The sequence below is a fragment of the Arachis hypogaea genome, chromosome 18 (assembly GCF_003086295.3).
Source record: "Arachis hypogaea cultivar Tifrunner chromosome 18, arahy.Tifrunner.gnm2.J5K5, whole genome shotgun sequence".
In the NCBI taxonomy this organism is placed as follows: Eukaryota; Viridiplantae; Streptophyta; class Magnoliopsida; order Fabales; family Fabaceae; genus Arachis; species Arachis hypogaea.
Genome location: NC_092053.1, coordinates 118,559,121 through 118,573,451, shown reverse-complemented (window position 1 = coordinate 118,573,451; position 14,331 = coordinate 118,559,121). Strand labels below are relative to the sequence as shown.

Genomic DNA, 14,331 nt, shown 5'->3' with positions numbered 1-14,331 from the left:
CCTAACCATGTGCTTGTGGCGTGAAGGTGTCAAGTGAAAAGCTTGAGACTGAACGGTTAAAGTCATGATCCAAAGCAAAAAAAGAGTGTGCTTAAGAACTCTGGACACCTCTAATTGGGGACTTTAGCAAAGCTAAGTCACAATCTGAAAAGGTTCACCCAGTTATGTGTCTGTGGCATTTATGTATCCGGTGGTAATACTGGAAAACAAAGTGCTTAGGGCCACGTCCAAGACTCAAAAAGTAGCTATGTTCAAGAATCAACATACTAAACTAGGAGAATCAATAACACTATCTAAATTCTGAGTTCCTATAGATGCCAATCATTCTGAACTTTAAAGGATAAAGTGAGATGCCAAAACTGTTCAGAGGCAAAAAGCTACTAGTCCCGCTCATCTAATTGGAGCTAAGTTTCATTGATATTTTAAAATTTATAATATATTCTCTTCTTTTTATCCTATTTTATTTTTATTTTCTTGGGGACAAGCAACAATTTAAGTTTGGTGTTGTGATGAGCGGATAATTTATACGCTTTTTGGCATTGTTTTTAGGTAGTTTTCAGTATATTTTAATTACTTTTTAGTATATTTTTATTAGTTTTTATTCAAAATTCACATTTCTGGACTTTACTATGAGTTTGTGTGTTTTTCTATGATTTCAGGTATTTTCTGGCTGAAATTGAGGGACCTGAGCAAAAATCTGATTCAGAGGCTGAAAAAGGACTACAGATGCTGTTGGATTCTGACCTCCCTGCACTCAAAATAGATTTTCTAGAGCTATAGAAGCCCAATTGGTGCTCTCTCAATTGAGTTGGAAAGTACACATCCAGGGCTTTCTAGATATATATAATAGTCCATACTTTGTCTGAGTTTTGATGATGCAAACTGGCGTTCAAACGCCAACTTCCTGCCCTATTCTGAAGTTAAACGCCAGAAACAGGTTACAAACCAGAGTTAAATGCCAGAAATAGGCTGCAACCTGGCGTTTAACTCCAAGAGAAGTCTCTACATGTGAAGGCTTCAATGCTCAGCCCAAGCACACACCAAGTGGGCCCCAGAAGTGGATTTCTGCACTATCTGCACTTAGTTACTTATTTTCTGTAACCCTAGCTACTAGTTTAGTATAAAAACTACTTTTAGAGATTTATTTTGTACCTCATGACATTTCACATCTGAACTTTGTATCCTCTACGGTATGAGTCTCTAAACTCCATGGTTGGGGGTGAGGAGCTCTGCTGTGTCTCGATGGATTAATGTAATTACTTCTGTTTTCTATTCAATCACGCTTGTTTCTGTTCTACGATACTCGCTCGTACTTAACCATGATAAATGTGATGATCCGTAACACGCATCACCATTCTCAACTTATGAACGCATGCCTGACAACCACTTCCGTTCTACCTTAGATTGAGTGTGTATCTCTTTGATTCCTGGTTCACGTGTTTGATTGCATCTCCTAACAACAGAGCATTCGAATCCGTGAGATCAGAGTCTTCGTGGTATAGGCTAGAATTATTTGCGGCCATTCCTGAGATCCAGAAAGTCTAAACCTTGTCTGTGGTATTCCGAGTAGGATCTGGGATGGGATGACTGTGACGAGCTTCAAACTCACGAGTGCGGGCGTAGTGACAGACGCAAAAGGATCAATTCAATGGATCCTATTCCAACATGAGTGAGAACCGACAAATGATTAGCCGTGCGGTGACAGCCCATTTGGACCATGTTCACTGAGAGGACAGATGGTAGCCATTGACAACGGTGATCCACCAACATACAGCTTGCCATAGAAGGAGCCTTGCGTGCGTGAAGAAGAAGATAGTAGGAAAGCAGAGATTCGGAAGACAGAGCATCTCCAAATCTTCAATCTGCTCTTCATTACTGCATAACAAGTATTATTTAATTTATGCTATTTACTCTTCATAAACTAATCATTTTTATTATTAACTTCCTGACTAAGAATTACAAAATAACCATAGCTTGCTTCAAGCCGACAATCTCCGTGGGATCGACCCTTACTCACGTAAGGTATTACTTGGACGACCCAGTGCACTTGCTGGTTGTGCGGAATTGCAAAAGTGTGATTGTGATTTTGTGCACCAGGCAACCTCCATAAATTATTATTAAAAAAAATAAAGAACTCAAATGGGCCATAGACATGGAGTGGGTCAGAAAGATTTGGTTGGGCTTCAGTTCAAAAACGCCTATGATCAGTCTTCCCTTGTTTCTTGGCTTGTTCACTATCTTTCCAGATTTGTCTCCTTCCAACTTACGAGACAAAAATAAACAGAATCAATAAAATCATAATTTATCAATAGAACTTAGATCCAGCATACCCAAACTGTTCCTCAATGAACAGAACCTATCTTCACACAGAGGTTTAGTGAATATATCAGCGAGTTGTTCTTCGGATTTCACAAATTGAATATCAATAGTACTTTTTGCACATGTTCTCTAATAAAATGATATCTAACTTCAATGTGCTTAGTTATAGAGTGTAGAACAAGATTTTTAGAAATGTTTATTGCACTCATATTATCACAAAATAAAGGTATACTATTAATTTTCAATTTATAATCCTGTAACTGAGTTTTTAACCAAATTAATTGAGAACAACAAGCAGAGGCAGATATGTATTCGGCTTCAACTATGGATAGAGCGACTGTGGCTTGTTTCTTGCTTGATCACATGTTTAGCGCGCTTCCAAAGAAGCAACACATTCCGGATGTGCTCCTTCTATCCACCCGATCTTCCGCATAATATGCATCACAAAACCCCACTGCACAGAAATCATTAGATCTAGGATACCATAAGACATAATCACATGTTACCTTAATGTATCTAATGATTCTTTTGATGGCTGAAAGATGGGATTCTTTTGGGTGAGATTGAAACCTTGAACATATACCCACACTTTGAACAATATCCGGCCTAGAGGATGTAAGATACATGAGTGAGCCTATCATTCCTCTATACCGTGTTTCATCCACATCTTTGCCATTTTCATCCTTTTCAAGTTTAGTATTTGGATGCATAGGTGTTTCCATTGGTTTGGAATTTTCAAGGCCAACTTTCTTAATTAACTCTTTAGCATATTTACCTTGGTGAATAAAAATACCACTAGGAGTTTGTTTAATTTGGAGACCAAGAAAGAAAGTTAATTCTCCCATTAAACTCATTTCAAACTCACTAGTCATAAGTTTTCCAAACTCTTCACACAAGGTTTCATTGGCCGAACCAAACACTATGTCATCCACATAAACTTGAACAAGAAGAATATCATCATTAGATTCTTTGATAAATAAAGTAGTATCGATGGTACCCATTTGAAAATGATTTTCCAACAAGAAGGCACTAAGCCTTTCATACCAAGCTCTTGGAGCTTGCCTAAGCCCATAAAGAGCTTTTGAAAGTTTAAAAACATAATTTGGAAATTCTTTATTTTCGAAACCGGGGGGTTGTGCCACAAATACTTCTCGATCTATAAAGCCATTAAGGAAAGCATATTTAACATCCATTTGGAACATTCTAAAACCTTTATGGGCAGCATAGGCAAGAAGCAACCTAATTGCTTCCATTCTTGCTACCGGGGCAAAAGACTCATCAAAATCAATATCTTCCTCTTGATCATAACCTTGGGCCACTAATCTAGCCTTGTTACGAACAACACTACTGTTCCAGGGGTTACCTGAAACTGTAGGTCGATCTCGGATGAGATCTTCTTTACTGGTTGGAGATGACGTGTCCGGCTGGCTGGTGGCGGCCAGAGCTGTTGTGCCGACTCGTTGGACTGGCTGCACTTCTGATCCTTGGTCACCGGAGGGTGGGGGGGTACCTGCAAGAGACTCCAATGCTTAAGTTAGCATGGGTATTAAACATATTTTTTGTAGAATCAGAGTATGAGTTATACCTGGGTGCTCTAGTATATTTATAGTAGTGTGGGCTGACCTTTCCGATAAGATAAGTTAGTTATCTTATCTTATCTTTTCTTTTCTTTGGGTGGGGTCAGCTTATCTTCAAGGGAACCGCCCTTACCTCTTTAGGCTTGGACTGCCTTTGGATTTGGGTCGTGTTCCTCTATTTGGTCCCTTTATTGGGCTTTCCTGTCGATTTGGCCGACCTCTTTGAGAAGAGGTCGGGTAGCCTGACCTGAAGAGGTCGGTTGCTTTGTCCCCAATCATCCCAAGTCGGATAGCTCGACCCAGGGTGTGAACAACTACCATCCTCACCCAATTTATTTTTAAAGATCCACTTTGTACCGGTTACCTTCTTACCATTAGGATTGGGTACAAGTGTCCAAACCTCATTCTTTTCAAATTGAGCAAGCTCCTCTTCCATGGCTTTAATCCATGAAGGATCTTCAAGGGCTTGCTTTATATTGAGAGGCTCTAATTGGGACAAGAAAGCCACATTGCTTTGATCAACTTGCTTCTTGCTAGAGGATCTAGTGGTCACGCCTTGGGAAGGATCACCAATGATAAAATCATGGGGGTAACCCTTCAGAAACTTCCATTCTCTTGGCCTTTGAGGTAAGGATATGCCTTGATAAGGTTCAACATTCTGATCTGTTCCGGGTTCTCTTACTAGTTAAGGAGACAAAACTAAAATGTCTCTTCCATCCTGATGAGACATTTCTGGACGGACAGGTTCTTCACTTGGAACAGTTTTGGGATTTTCTTCACTGACTTCCTAATTGACCATATCTTCACAACCTGCATCATCTTCTACTACAATACTGAGAATTGAATTAGTATCAAAAAAGGACACGTGTATGGATTCTTCTATGGTTCTATGTTCCTTGAGGTAAATTCTATATGCTTTGCTAGTGGTGGAGTATCCAACAAACATTCCCTCATAGGATTTTGGATCAAAATTTTCCAAGATTTTATTTATTGTTAAGCACAAAGCATTTGCATCCAAAAATGTAGAAATACTTAAGATTAGGAGGGGTTCCTTTCCATAGCTCATAAGGAGTTTTCTTTAACCCTTTTTTAATGATAGTCCTATTCAAAATATAACAAGATGTATTTACAGCTTCAGCCCATAGAAATTTTGGAACCTCATTTTCACAAAACATAACCCTAGTCATTTCTTGAAGGCTTCTATTCCTTCTTTCAACTATCCCATTTTGTTGAGGAGTTTTAGGACATAAAAAATTATGAGCAATTCCAAAATCATCACAGAATTTTTTAAAATCTTGATTTTTAAATTCTTTTCCGTGATCACTTCTCAAGTGGGCAATTTTCAAATCTTTTTCATTTTGAATTCTTTTACAAAGACTTGAAAAAGCATGGAAAGCATCATTCTTATGAGCTAGGAAGAGTATCCAACCGAATCTAGAGTAGTCATCTACCACTACCAAACCATAATGTTTACCTCATAAACTTTGAATTCTAGTTGGACCAAAAAGATCAATATGCAACATTTCCAATGGCCTTTTGGTAGAAATTCCATCTTTTGGTTTAAAAAATGATTTTACTTGTTTTCCTAATTGACAAGCATCACAAATAATATCCTTATCAAATTTAATGTTAGGAATTTCTCTTACTAAATTTTTCTTAACAAGCTTAGAAATTTGGTACATGCTTGCATGACCTAATTTCTTATGCCAAAGCCATTTTTCAGATTCAAGTGATGTAAAGCATGTCACCTTTTGATCTTTTAAATCCTCAAGAGTCAATCCATACACATTATTACATCTTTTGGCTTCAAATAAAATTTCACCAGATTTTTTACACATAACTAAGCAATCCAATTTTCTAAAAATAACTTCATAACCAAGATCACATAATTGGCTAATGCTTAGTAAATTGTGTTTCAAGCCATCAACAAGTAAAACATCATTTATGAAAGAAGAGAAACTTTTACCAACTTTTCCAATGGCCACTATTTTTTCTTTTTCATTATCACCGAAAGTGACAAACTCTCCATCATATTCATCAAGTTTAATGAAGAAGGTTGCCTTTCCGATCATATGCCTAGAGCATCCACTATCCATATACCACATATTGTCCTTTCGCTTGGGTGCTAGGCAAACCTATAAAATAAGCTCAAGTGACCTTAGGTATCCAAATCTTTTTGGATCCTTTGATGTCAAACCATCTTCTTTGTCCCAAGCCATTATAGTCACAAACAATTTTATAAACTTTATTTCCAATCATTCTTTCATCAAAGAAACACTGAATAAGAAAGTGTCTATTCGGGTTGCATAGTCTACAAAATCTATGAGTTGCTGTTTTCACAAACCTTGTTGGGTTTTGAACCTTTCATCATTTGAGGATGAAGTCATGTTTGTAAAATTAGGTTTTTCAACAAATTTTGCAGTTTTATGAAAATCCAACCCAACTTTATCATAAAGAGGTTTTTGACTAGCTAAGAGTTGATTTAAATTTTCTGAACTTTGAGCAAAGGTGGCTAAGTCTTCTTTGATTCGTTTTACCTCTTTGAGCATCTTCTCATTTTTTTCAACACAATCTAAATATGCAACCACAGAATGCTGTTTTTCACCACCTTTTATTTCAGCTTTCAACCGCTTGTTTTCTTCCACAAGATCAACAGCGGTTTCAGCTTCTCTCAATTTTTCTTTAAGAAAACCATTTTCAGCTTTAAGAATTTCAATTTGAGACTCAAGATTTTGGTTTTTATTTAAGAAGCATCTAATCTTTTCAGAGAGGTGATCTATCATGAGATGAAGGTTTTCAGTGTCAAGGTTATGAAAAACTACATGTTTTATGTGATCTGCCATAAGGCAAGTTTGAGACTTGGTTTCTGTTTTCTCATCTTCATCTGAATCGTTTTTCAAGTCTTTTCAAGAGTCCATCAGTCCTTTCCTTTTTCCCTTCTTTGGCTTATTATCCTTCTTCAGTTTAGGGCAATCGGATTTGAAGTGGCCAACCTCGTTGCAGTTATAGCAGATCACTTTACTGAGATCCTTCTTTGCTTTCCTTGAGCTGCTTCCTCGGTTTCTTTCCTTCAGCTTCACAATTTTCCTGAATTTCTTAGCAAATAAAACAAAATTATTTTCAGATGAGTTATCACTGGATTCATCATCCAGAGGTTTAGTAGCAGATTTGAGAGCTATTCCTTTCCTTTTTGAATCTTTTTTCAAACATGTGTTTTTAAAAGCAAGTAAATTTTCTCTCAAATCATCATAGGTCATAGAATCAAGACCACTACTCTCAACTATAACTATTGCGTTTGTTTCCCACTCTTTTGTGAGACACCTCAAAATTCGCCTCATAAGCACAGATTCAGAATATGTGATTCCCATAGCATCCAAGCCAGTGATGATGACGTTGAATCTTTCGAACAACTCATCAATTGATTCTCCTTCCTTCATTGAGAATATTTCATACTCCCTGTTAGCATGTCAATTTTGATCTTCTTTACTAGGGTTATGCCTTCATGAGTGATTTGTAGTTTGTCCCAGATTTTCTTTGCTGTTGTGCATCTTGATACTCGTCGGTATTCCTCGAAACTGATTGCATAGTTAAGCAAGTTGATAGCTTTGGCGTTGAGCTCCACCTTTTTTCTGTCTTCTTCAGTCCAGCTGGCTTCACCCTTGAGAGAGACCACACCATCAGCTCCTGTGGTGGTTGGGAATTGAGGACCTTCTAGGATTATTTTCCAGAGTTTGTAATCTACCGATTGGACAAAAATCTTTATTCTTTCCTTCCAATAAGTGTAGTTCTTTCCATTAAAGAGAGAAGGTCTGTTGCTTGACTGTCCTTCTGTCAGAGTGTAGGCCACCAGGTTTGAGCCACTGTTTTCTGCCATCAGGATCTTTTCTCCAAGCTACAAAGCTTGATCTCTTTAAGACCAAGCTTTGATACCAATTAATGGTAATCAGTGGCTAAGAGAAGGGGAGTTGAATCTTAGCCCCTTTTTTGCTGAGTAATACTTGCTGTCTTTCAAACTAGCTTCAGGAGATTTTTCTGCGTTTTGTCTCATAACCAAACACGAGACATTTTCTTTTTGTCTCGTACCCAGTCAGGAGATATTTTTCAATTTTGTCTCCTTAGCAATAGAAACTGAAATGGAGTAGAAGAGAAAGAGAGAATCACACCAAGAAGTATCCTGGTTCAGCTGCTAAGTGCAATGCAGCCTACGTCCAGAATCCATCACAATCAATGATATAATTTCACTATAATCAAACAGATTATAGACACCAATTCTCCCTAGGAACTACCCTTCCTATCCAGGACAAGTCTAGAATCTATCCCCAATCCTGAACTTGACTTGGTCATCTACCAAGCTTTCAACTGCTAAGTGCTAACCCAACTTGCAAAGGAATTCCCACAGAATCATGATACACACACACATAGATGTACAAAGGAACTTTAAGACATCTATGGCTTTTTCTTTAATTTTATATGCTCTGCCTTTTTTCTCTCACTGGCTTTTTCTTACAAACCTCACTCTATTTGTCTTTTTCACCATGAGACTCAAACAGACAAAACTAAAGAAAATACAAAATGAAACACATTGAAGAAGAAGAACTTCTGTTAGCTTGGGTAGCTATGAGAACTCTGTGCTTTCTCTCCTTGTCTCAAGCCTTGGCTGTTCTCCCTTATTATAGAAGAGGAAGCCTCTAAGGTTGAAACAGTTCAACCGAGCCAACTTCTTCTTCTTCAACACCAAAATTGGTTCGGACAGAGAGAAGAGAGAGGGAACCAAAAGCTAAAACCAACATGCAATTACCTCTCTCTTATCCCTTTTCTTCAAGCTTCATCAATCTGAGCCTTCCATCTTGACTTGGGTCCCAAGAAGGATTTTTGATCCTTAATGAATACTTGATCCTTGACAGCTTCTTCTGCTCCACTTCTGCTTTCTCCTCCACGTAGCTACAGTAGCTACCTTTTGTGATGGATGAACAAAAAGTAGAGACGAGCCATACCCCAGGGATCTTCTTCTCTGACCGAAATGGATTGCTTCCATTTCTAGGTATAGAAAACTTGAGACTTCCTCACCACATCTTACCTTTTGTGGTAAGGATCTCAGCTACACCATACTGTAGATCTTCTTTTTGCAAGGGCCATCATCACCTTGGCCTCTTACTTGTTCAGAAGTTCTTAGCTTCTACCTCTGATAGCTTGCATCTTCAAGCTTCTTCCCTGTCAGTGAAGTGACCGAAACTAGAGAGAGAAGAGAGAGAAGAGTGAAAATCTTTCAATATAATTGAGGAATGAAATTACAAGAAATTAATTTCCCACTCCTCATGCTTAGTAACGTGTAACTCATTAAAAGCAATCAAATCAATTTCAACTTTCTCTTTCATGTTACCAATGCACTTAAATCTATTTAATTATCTTTGAATTCTATTCTAAAGTGGGAGTAGATAACCGCGGGAAGCATGCACTATTTTCTTTCTCTTTTCTTTTAATTTCGAACCAACACTTTGTTGGATCAAAAAGGAATTTGTTTTGGGCTTCCCATTAATTCCTTGGCCCAATAAGCATTTGCTTATGCAACAAAGATAATTCAGCCACTTTTCTTAGAATTTATTTTTGCTAAGGCTGAACCTCATCCTTATATTGGGCTTAGATTTTCTTGTGACCCAATATCAAAATCTGCACATTTCAACAAAATTGTTAAACCACCAATTGGTAATTAAGTTGATAATAACTAAAAATTAAATTAAGAATTTTGTAAATGATATTTTTAACAATGTTTGATCATCACAATAATTTTAATTTTTTCAAACTCAACATGAGTAAATTTATCAATTGAATAAATTAATTTAAGAATTTGATATTTTTTTAAAATTCAATTATGATAAAATTTAAAAATATCTGTGTTAACTTGATAGTTACTTTTGCAATAACTAAAAAATGATATGTGTATAAATATAATATCTAATAAACATAAATTTAATTTTTAGATGTTATGTATATAACTAGCAGAAGACCCGTACAACGCACCAGCAAAAATTTCTATTGCTTAAGATTTATCTCCTTAATCTACAATTCACAAAACATAAAACAAAGAAAATACCACATTACATAAGACAAAGAAGTTTTTCTTTTTTTTTTCTTTTATATTTATATTATTTGTTAATTTTACGATGGATATGGTATTTATATATTTGTAAGATTCATGTGGAAAAACATCGGAAGTGGTCAGTGTGACCAGCTGCGTCCACTGTAGAATTTACAATTAAATATCACACATCTTTCTTTTTCTCCCAAAAAAAATTGTCCATGTCTTAAATTTCTTGGTTAAATAAATATTGAAATGAGTAATTTTAGGTAGACTACTTTAATATGTAATAAGTTTTTATTATAAAATTTATATAATTCTCATTCTTAGATAAATTAATTCTTTCGTTCTTCTAACAAAATTTTTAATATATACGTTAAAAATTAAATCTTTCATAAATTAAATAAAGTTGAAACTAATAATTTTCAAACAATAATTAGTTAACAATTTTTTTTTTTATTTGTAGTTACAACTCAAATTTTCAATTATAATCTTGGTAGCTAATTATTATTTAAAAGAACTATTTTACCAACAAAATCATAAATTTATTATAAAATGCTTAACTCTACAAAAATATTATTATACTATATACTAATTCTATTTATGTTCCACTTACTCTGTTTTAATTTTTTGAAATTCTCTAAAAGAACAAAAATTTATCCAAACAAAAATGTTTAATTTATATTGTTCATATTAAATTGGTTAAATTACTTTTTTTTCAAATAAATTTGAAATTTATTCGAAAAACAAATTAAATTATATTAAATACTACAAAAAAAAATATTTATCGGAGTGAAAAAAAAGGTGAACTTCAACCAATTCTGATCAATGTTACATTAATCTAATTAATACACAAATTGAAGTATTATATATTTAATAAAAGAATTTAAGATAAAAAATTAATTATTTTAACCAAATAAGTATCGAAGAATAATTAAAAATTTTTTATAATACTTAAGTAAAATTCATTCATAAATATTAATGTATTGTCAAATGATTATTAGATTTTTGAGAATTTTTCTGAGTTTTTATTACACAGCCATATAATAAAATTCGTTCTTTTATTTGCGCATTAACACAATCAATGAGTCAATATGAAAAGATAATTATTTTTATTGATTTAACATTACATAACTGAATAGACGTGTAAAATTACTTTATACTAAAAGAGAATCTCACTTTATCACAAATTTTGTCCAATTTTTTCTCTTTAAAAGAGAACCACACTTTTTCACCTATTTTGAAGAACTTTTAGAATTTTTAACCCCAAAATAAAAAGTCCAAAGAATACACCAAAACCCAGAATAGAATGACAAAGAATGAATTTGGGTATTAATGTGAAATTGACAACTTTAACTTATTGCATGTGAGGAAGGAAACTAACTAAAGAAAGATAAAATACTAAATACAAAATTAAAAGAGAATGAGAAGTTAAGTAAGTGAAGGCCATGGCCTCGTAACTTTCAGGTTCAATACATTCTAATTAGAAATCAATGGCTTTATATGTATGGACAAAAAATGTTCATGAATTTCTACATACATTTGACATAAATGTAATAATGAGAATGAGTAATAGTAATATAGAAGTATTTATATGCATATATATGTGTATGTATTATTTTAATTTATGGTCCCCCACCATCCAACTAATTAAAAATGGTCAGTGTCTCAAACATATTAATTTCTTCTTCTCATGCACCACTCAAGCTTAAAATTAAATCTAAATAAGATGATTCTATCTATTTTTTTTGTCACCATATGCATTCAACCATAAGTCACAAGCTGAATATAACACAATTTAAAATTACAAATTTATTTTAACAATCCAAACACATTGTAAGTCAATACATGCATATATACATGCATTATTAATGTAGTGCTATGCTGCTTACTGCTGTCATAGTCTGGTAGGTGGTGATATTCCCTTCCAAAATACATATTTCCTGTTCTACTTCATATTCAAGAATCTCTCTAAAAAATTTCAACATAGCTTAAATGTGAGATTAGACCATATATATATATCAGAAACTCTAAGGGAAGCATTCTTTAGTAAATTTGTCCCTTTGTCTTGGATCAATGTTCTTGTAGAGAAAAAAGCATAAAATAGTTTATATCAACATTTCAAACATTGTCATATTCTAAAAAAAAATAAAAAAGAACAAAATGAAAATAGAGAACAAAGGACAAAGAACAAAATGAATGTCAGTCCTCTATAAATCAGTTGTGATAAGATATTGTTCAACTTCATATATTATGTGACAATAAATAAAATATAAAGTTATAAACAACATAGTCCAGAACATAAACCTTAGTTAGCAATTGGGATTTTTATAAGACTTGTTATATTCAACTACTTTTAAGAAAGTGCACACAAATTGATTAAATTAAAACTACACTTGTTAACTTATTTTAAAAAACTTAGCATTTTCAAACTCAAGATCAAAGATCCAAAGAATACACCCAAACTTATAACAAAGAACAAAAAGAACTTTGAAACCTTTTAATGACAAAATATAGAAAATTGAAATTTGAAAGCATGTCACTTCAATAAATAGACAACATCCAATTCAAGTGACGAATTGAAGCAACTAAATTTTTGTTAATAAACAATAAGCAAATCCTCTAGTACACTTCTTTAATTGTTATGCAAATTAGAAAATAAAATCTTTCAAAATATTACTATTTTTTCATAAAGAGAAGAACCAAATGAGAGTAACTTATGCAAGAAGCGTCTCATAGTCATAAAAAGATAAAAGGATATAACTTCTAAATATTCAGCACTTGGTTCTATACAAACATACCTCATCATATATAATGCCTCATCAGAAAAAGTTATTGTCTTCCTCAAGCATATGATGTAAGTCACAAATGGTGTGCCAAATAGATAACAACTAAGTGCATATAAAAGGCATATAGCTCAAAAATATTTTTTGTAAACTTACAAAGGCATGTAGCTGAAAATCAAGAATATCAAAGGCAATAATACAATCTAAAATAAAAAAAACACAAGCAAAACAAAATTTGAAGCCAAGACTACCAAGTACAATTCAAGTGCAATTCAAAGAAATAACACATTTTGTCTAAGCACAATTCATGCAGTGTACAATTATATAATAGGAACATATAACTTATCATAGCTCCATCACTATTAACATTATAGCTCCACCTTTTCTTAATCATGTAATCTGAATGTTAAAATTTAAAATTATAGTTCGATTCTTTTACCAAAACTTGAGATTGATTTCTATTTCTGATTTATAAATATATTTTGTAAAGATCTATAGCATTAAATTTAACTTTCAAATTATTCACATAGACATTCTATCAAGCAGTATACATGCATTAGTTTACACAGATAAGACTATACATACTAAACAACTAAGAAAAACTTCAAATCAATAACTACAAAAAAATCCTTTGAATTCATAAAACTATGAAATACGATTTCCCACATTTCCTGGGATCAAATTTGCAATATGAAACTCAGAAATAACAAATTCCAAAAACATTTAAACTAACTGAAGTGAAAACCCTAAGACACCTGCTCCAAAAGAATTTCGAATCAAACACAGCAATAGCTAATAGAATCATCATTGTCAACAGTAACCCTAAGAAGTATTTATCCTAATCCATCATTCACTTTCACATCAAAAAACAAATCTTAGTTAATATACACAGACACGGTACAGAAGTAGGTAGATTTAGGAATTTCAGAAGCAACTATAAATTTAAATAGAGTACCTATGAAATAGGCAACAATATCGTGTCATTAGAAGGTATGGACCAAACTTCTTGTCTTCGGTGATCAGTAACCCTGAACAATTATCAAATTAATGTAAATCCTACTGCCTAATCTGATAGAAGATCTTCACCTCTGTCATCACCAGATTGGAAGAGAAGTTCTTCATTGCCGCCATGATCAGAACCGAGTGAACGCTACAGCAGGGAACTTATAGAGCACAGAGGTGAAAATCATAGGGTGAAATCGTTCCACGACATCCACCTTCTTCCATATAGACCATAGCCTTTCTCGGTCTATGCGAGAGTTGTTGAGAGACATGAAATGCATTTCCTGAGAAAAAGAACGCGAACAATAGGGTGTTCAAAACCGATCCAATTCGAACAAAACCGATCAACCGAACCAAAAAATCGATAACCAAAAAAATCAAAAACTAAAAAAACCGAAAAAATGAAATTTTGCAATTTTTTGTTCGGTTCGGTTTGGTTTTTGGTTCTAACACTAAAAACCTGAACCAAACTGGTAAATACATATAACTATATAAGTTAGTCTTACCCCCACTCAACCTAAACCAACCCTAAAACACTTTACAGATACACTACTCTCTCTCTCACTCAGTC

General features: G+C 33.9%; 1 long non-coding RNA gene across 1 annotated transcript; it reads right to left on the bottom strand.

Annotated features, from left to right (window-relative positions):
* Positions 1–11,755: 11,755 nt before the first annotated feature.
* Positions 11,756–14,064, bottom strand: LOC112773011 (uncharacterized). The gene is made up of 2 exons (XR_011875868.1): positions 13,714–14,064; positions 11,756–12,053 (listed from the first exon to the last, which is right to left on the bottom strand). It is a non-coding gene; the product is annotated as an uncharacterized lncRNA (long non-coding RNA).
* Positions 14,065–14,331: the final 267 nt, after the last annotated feature.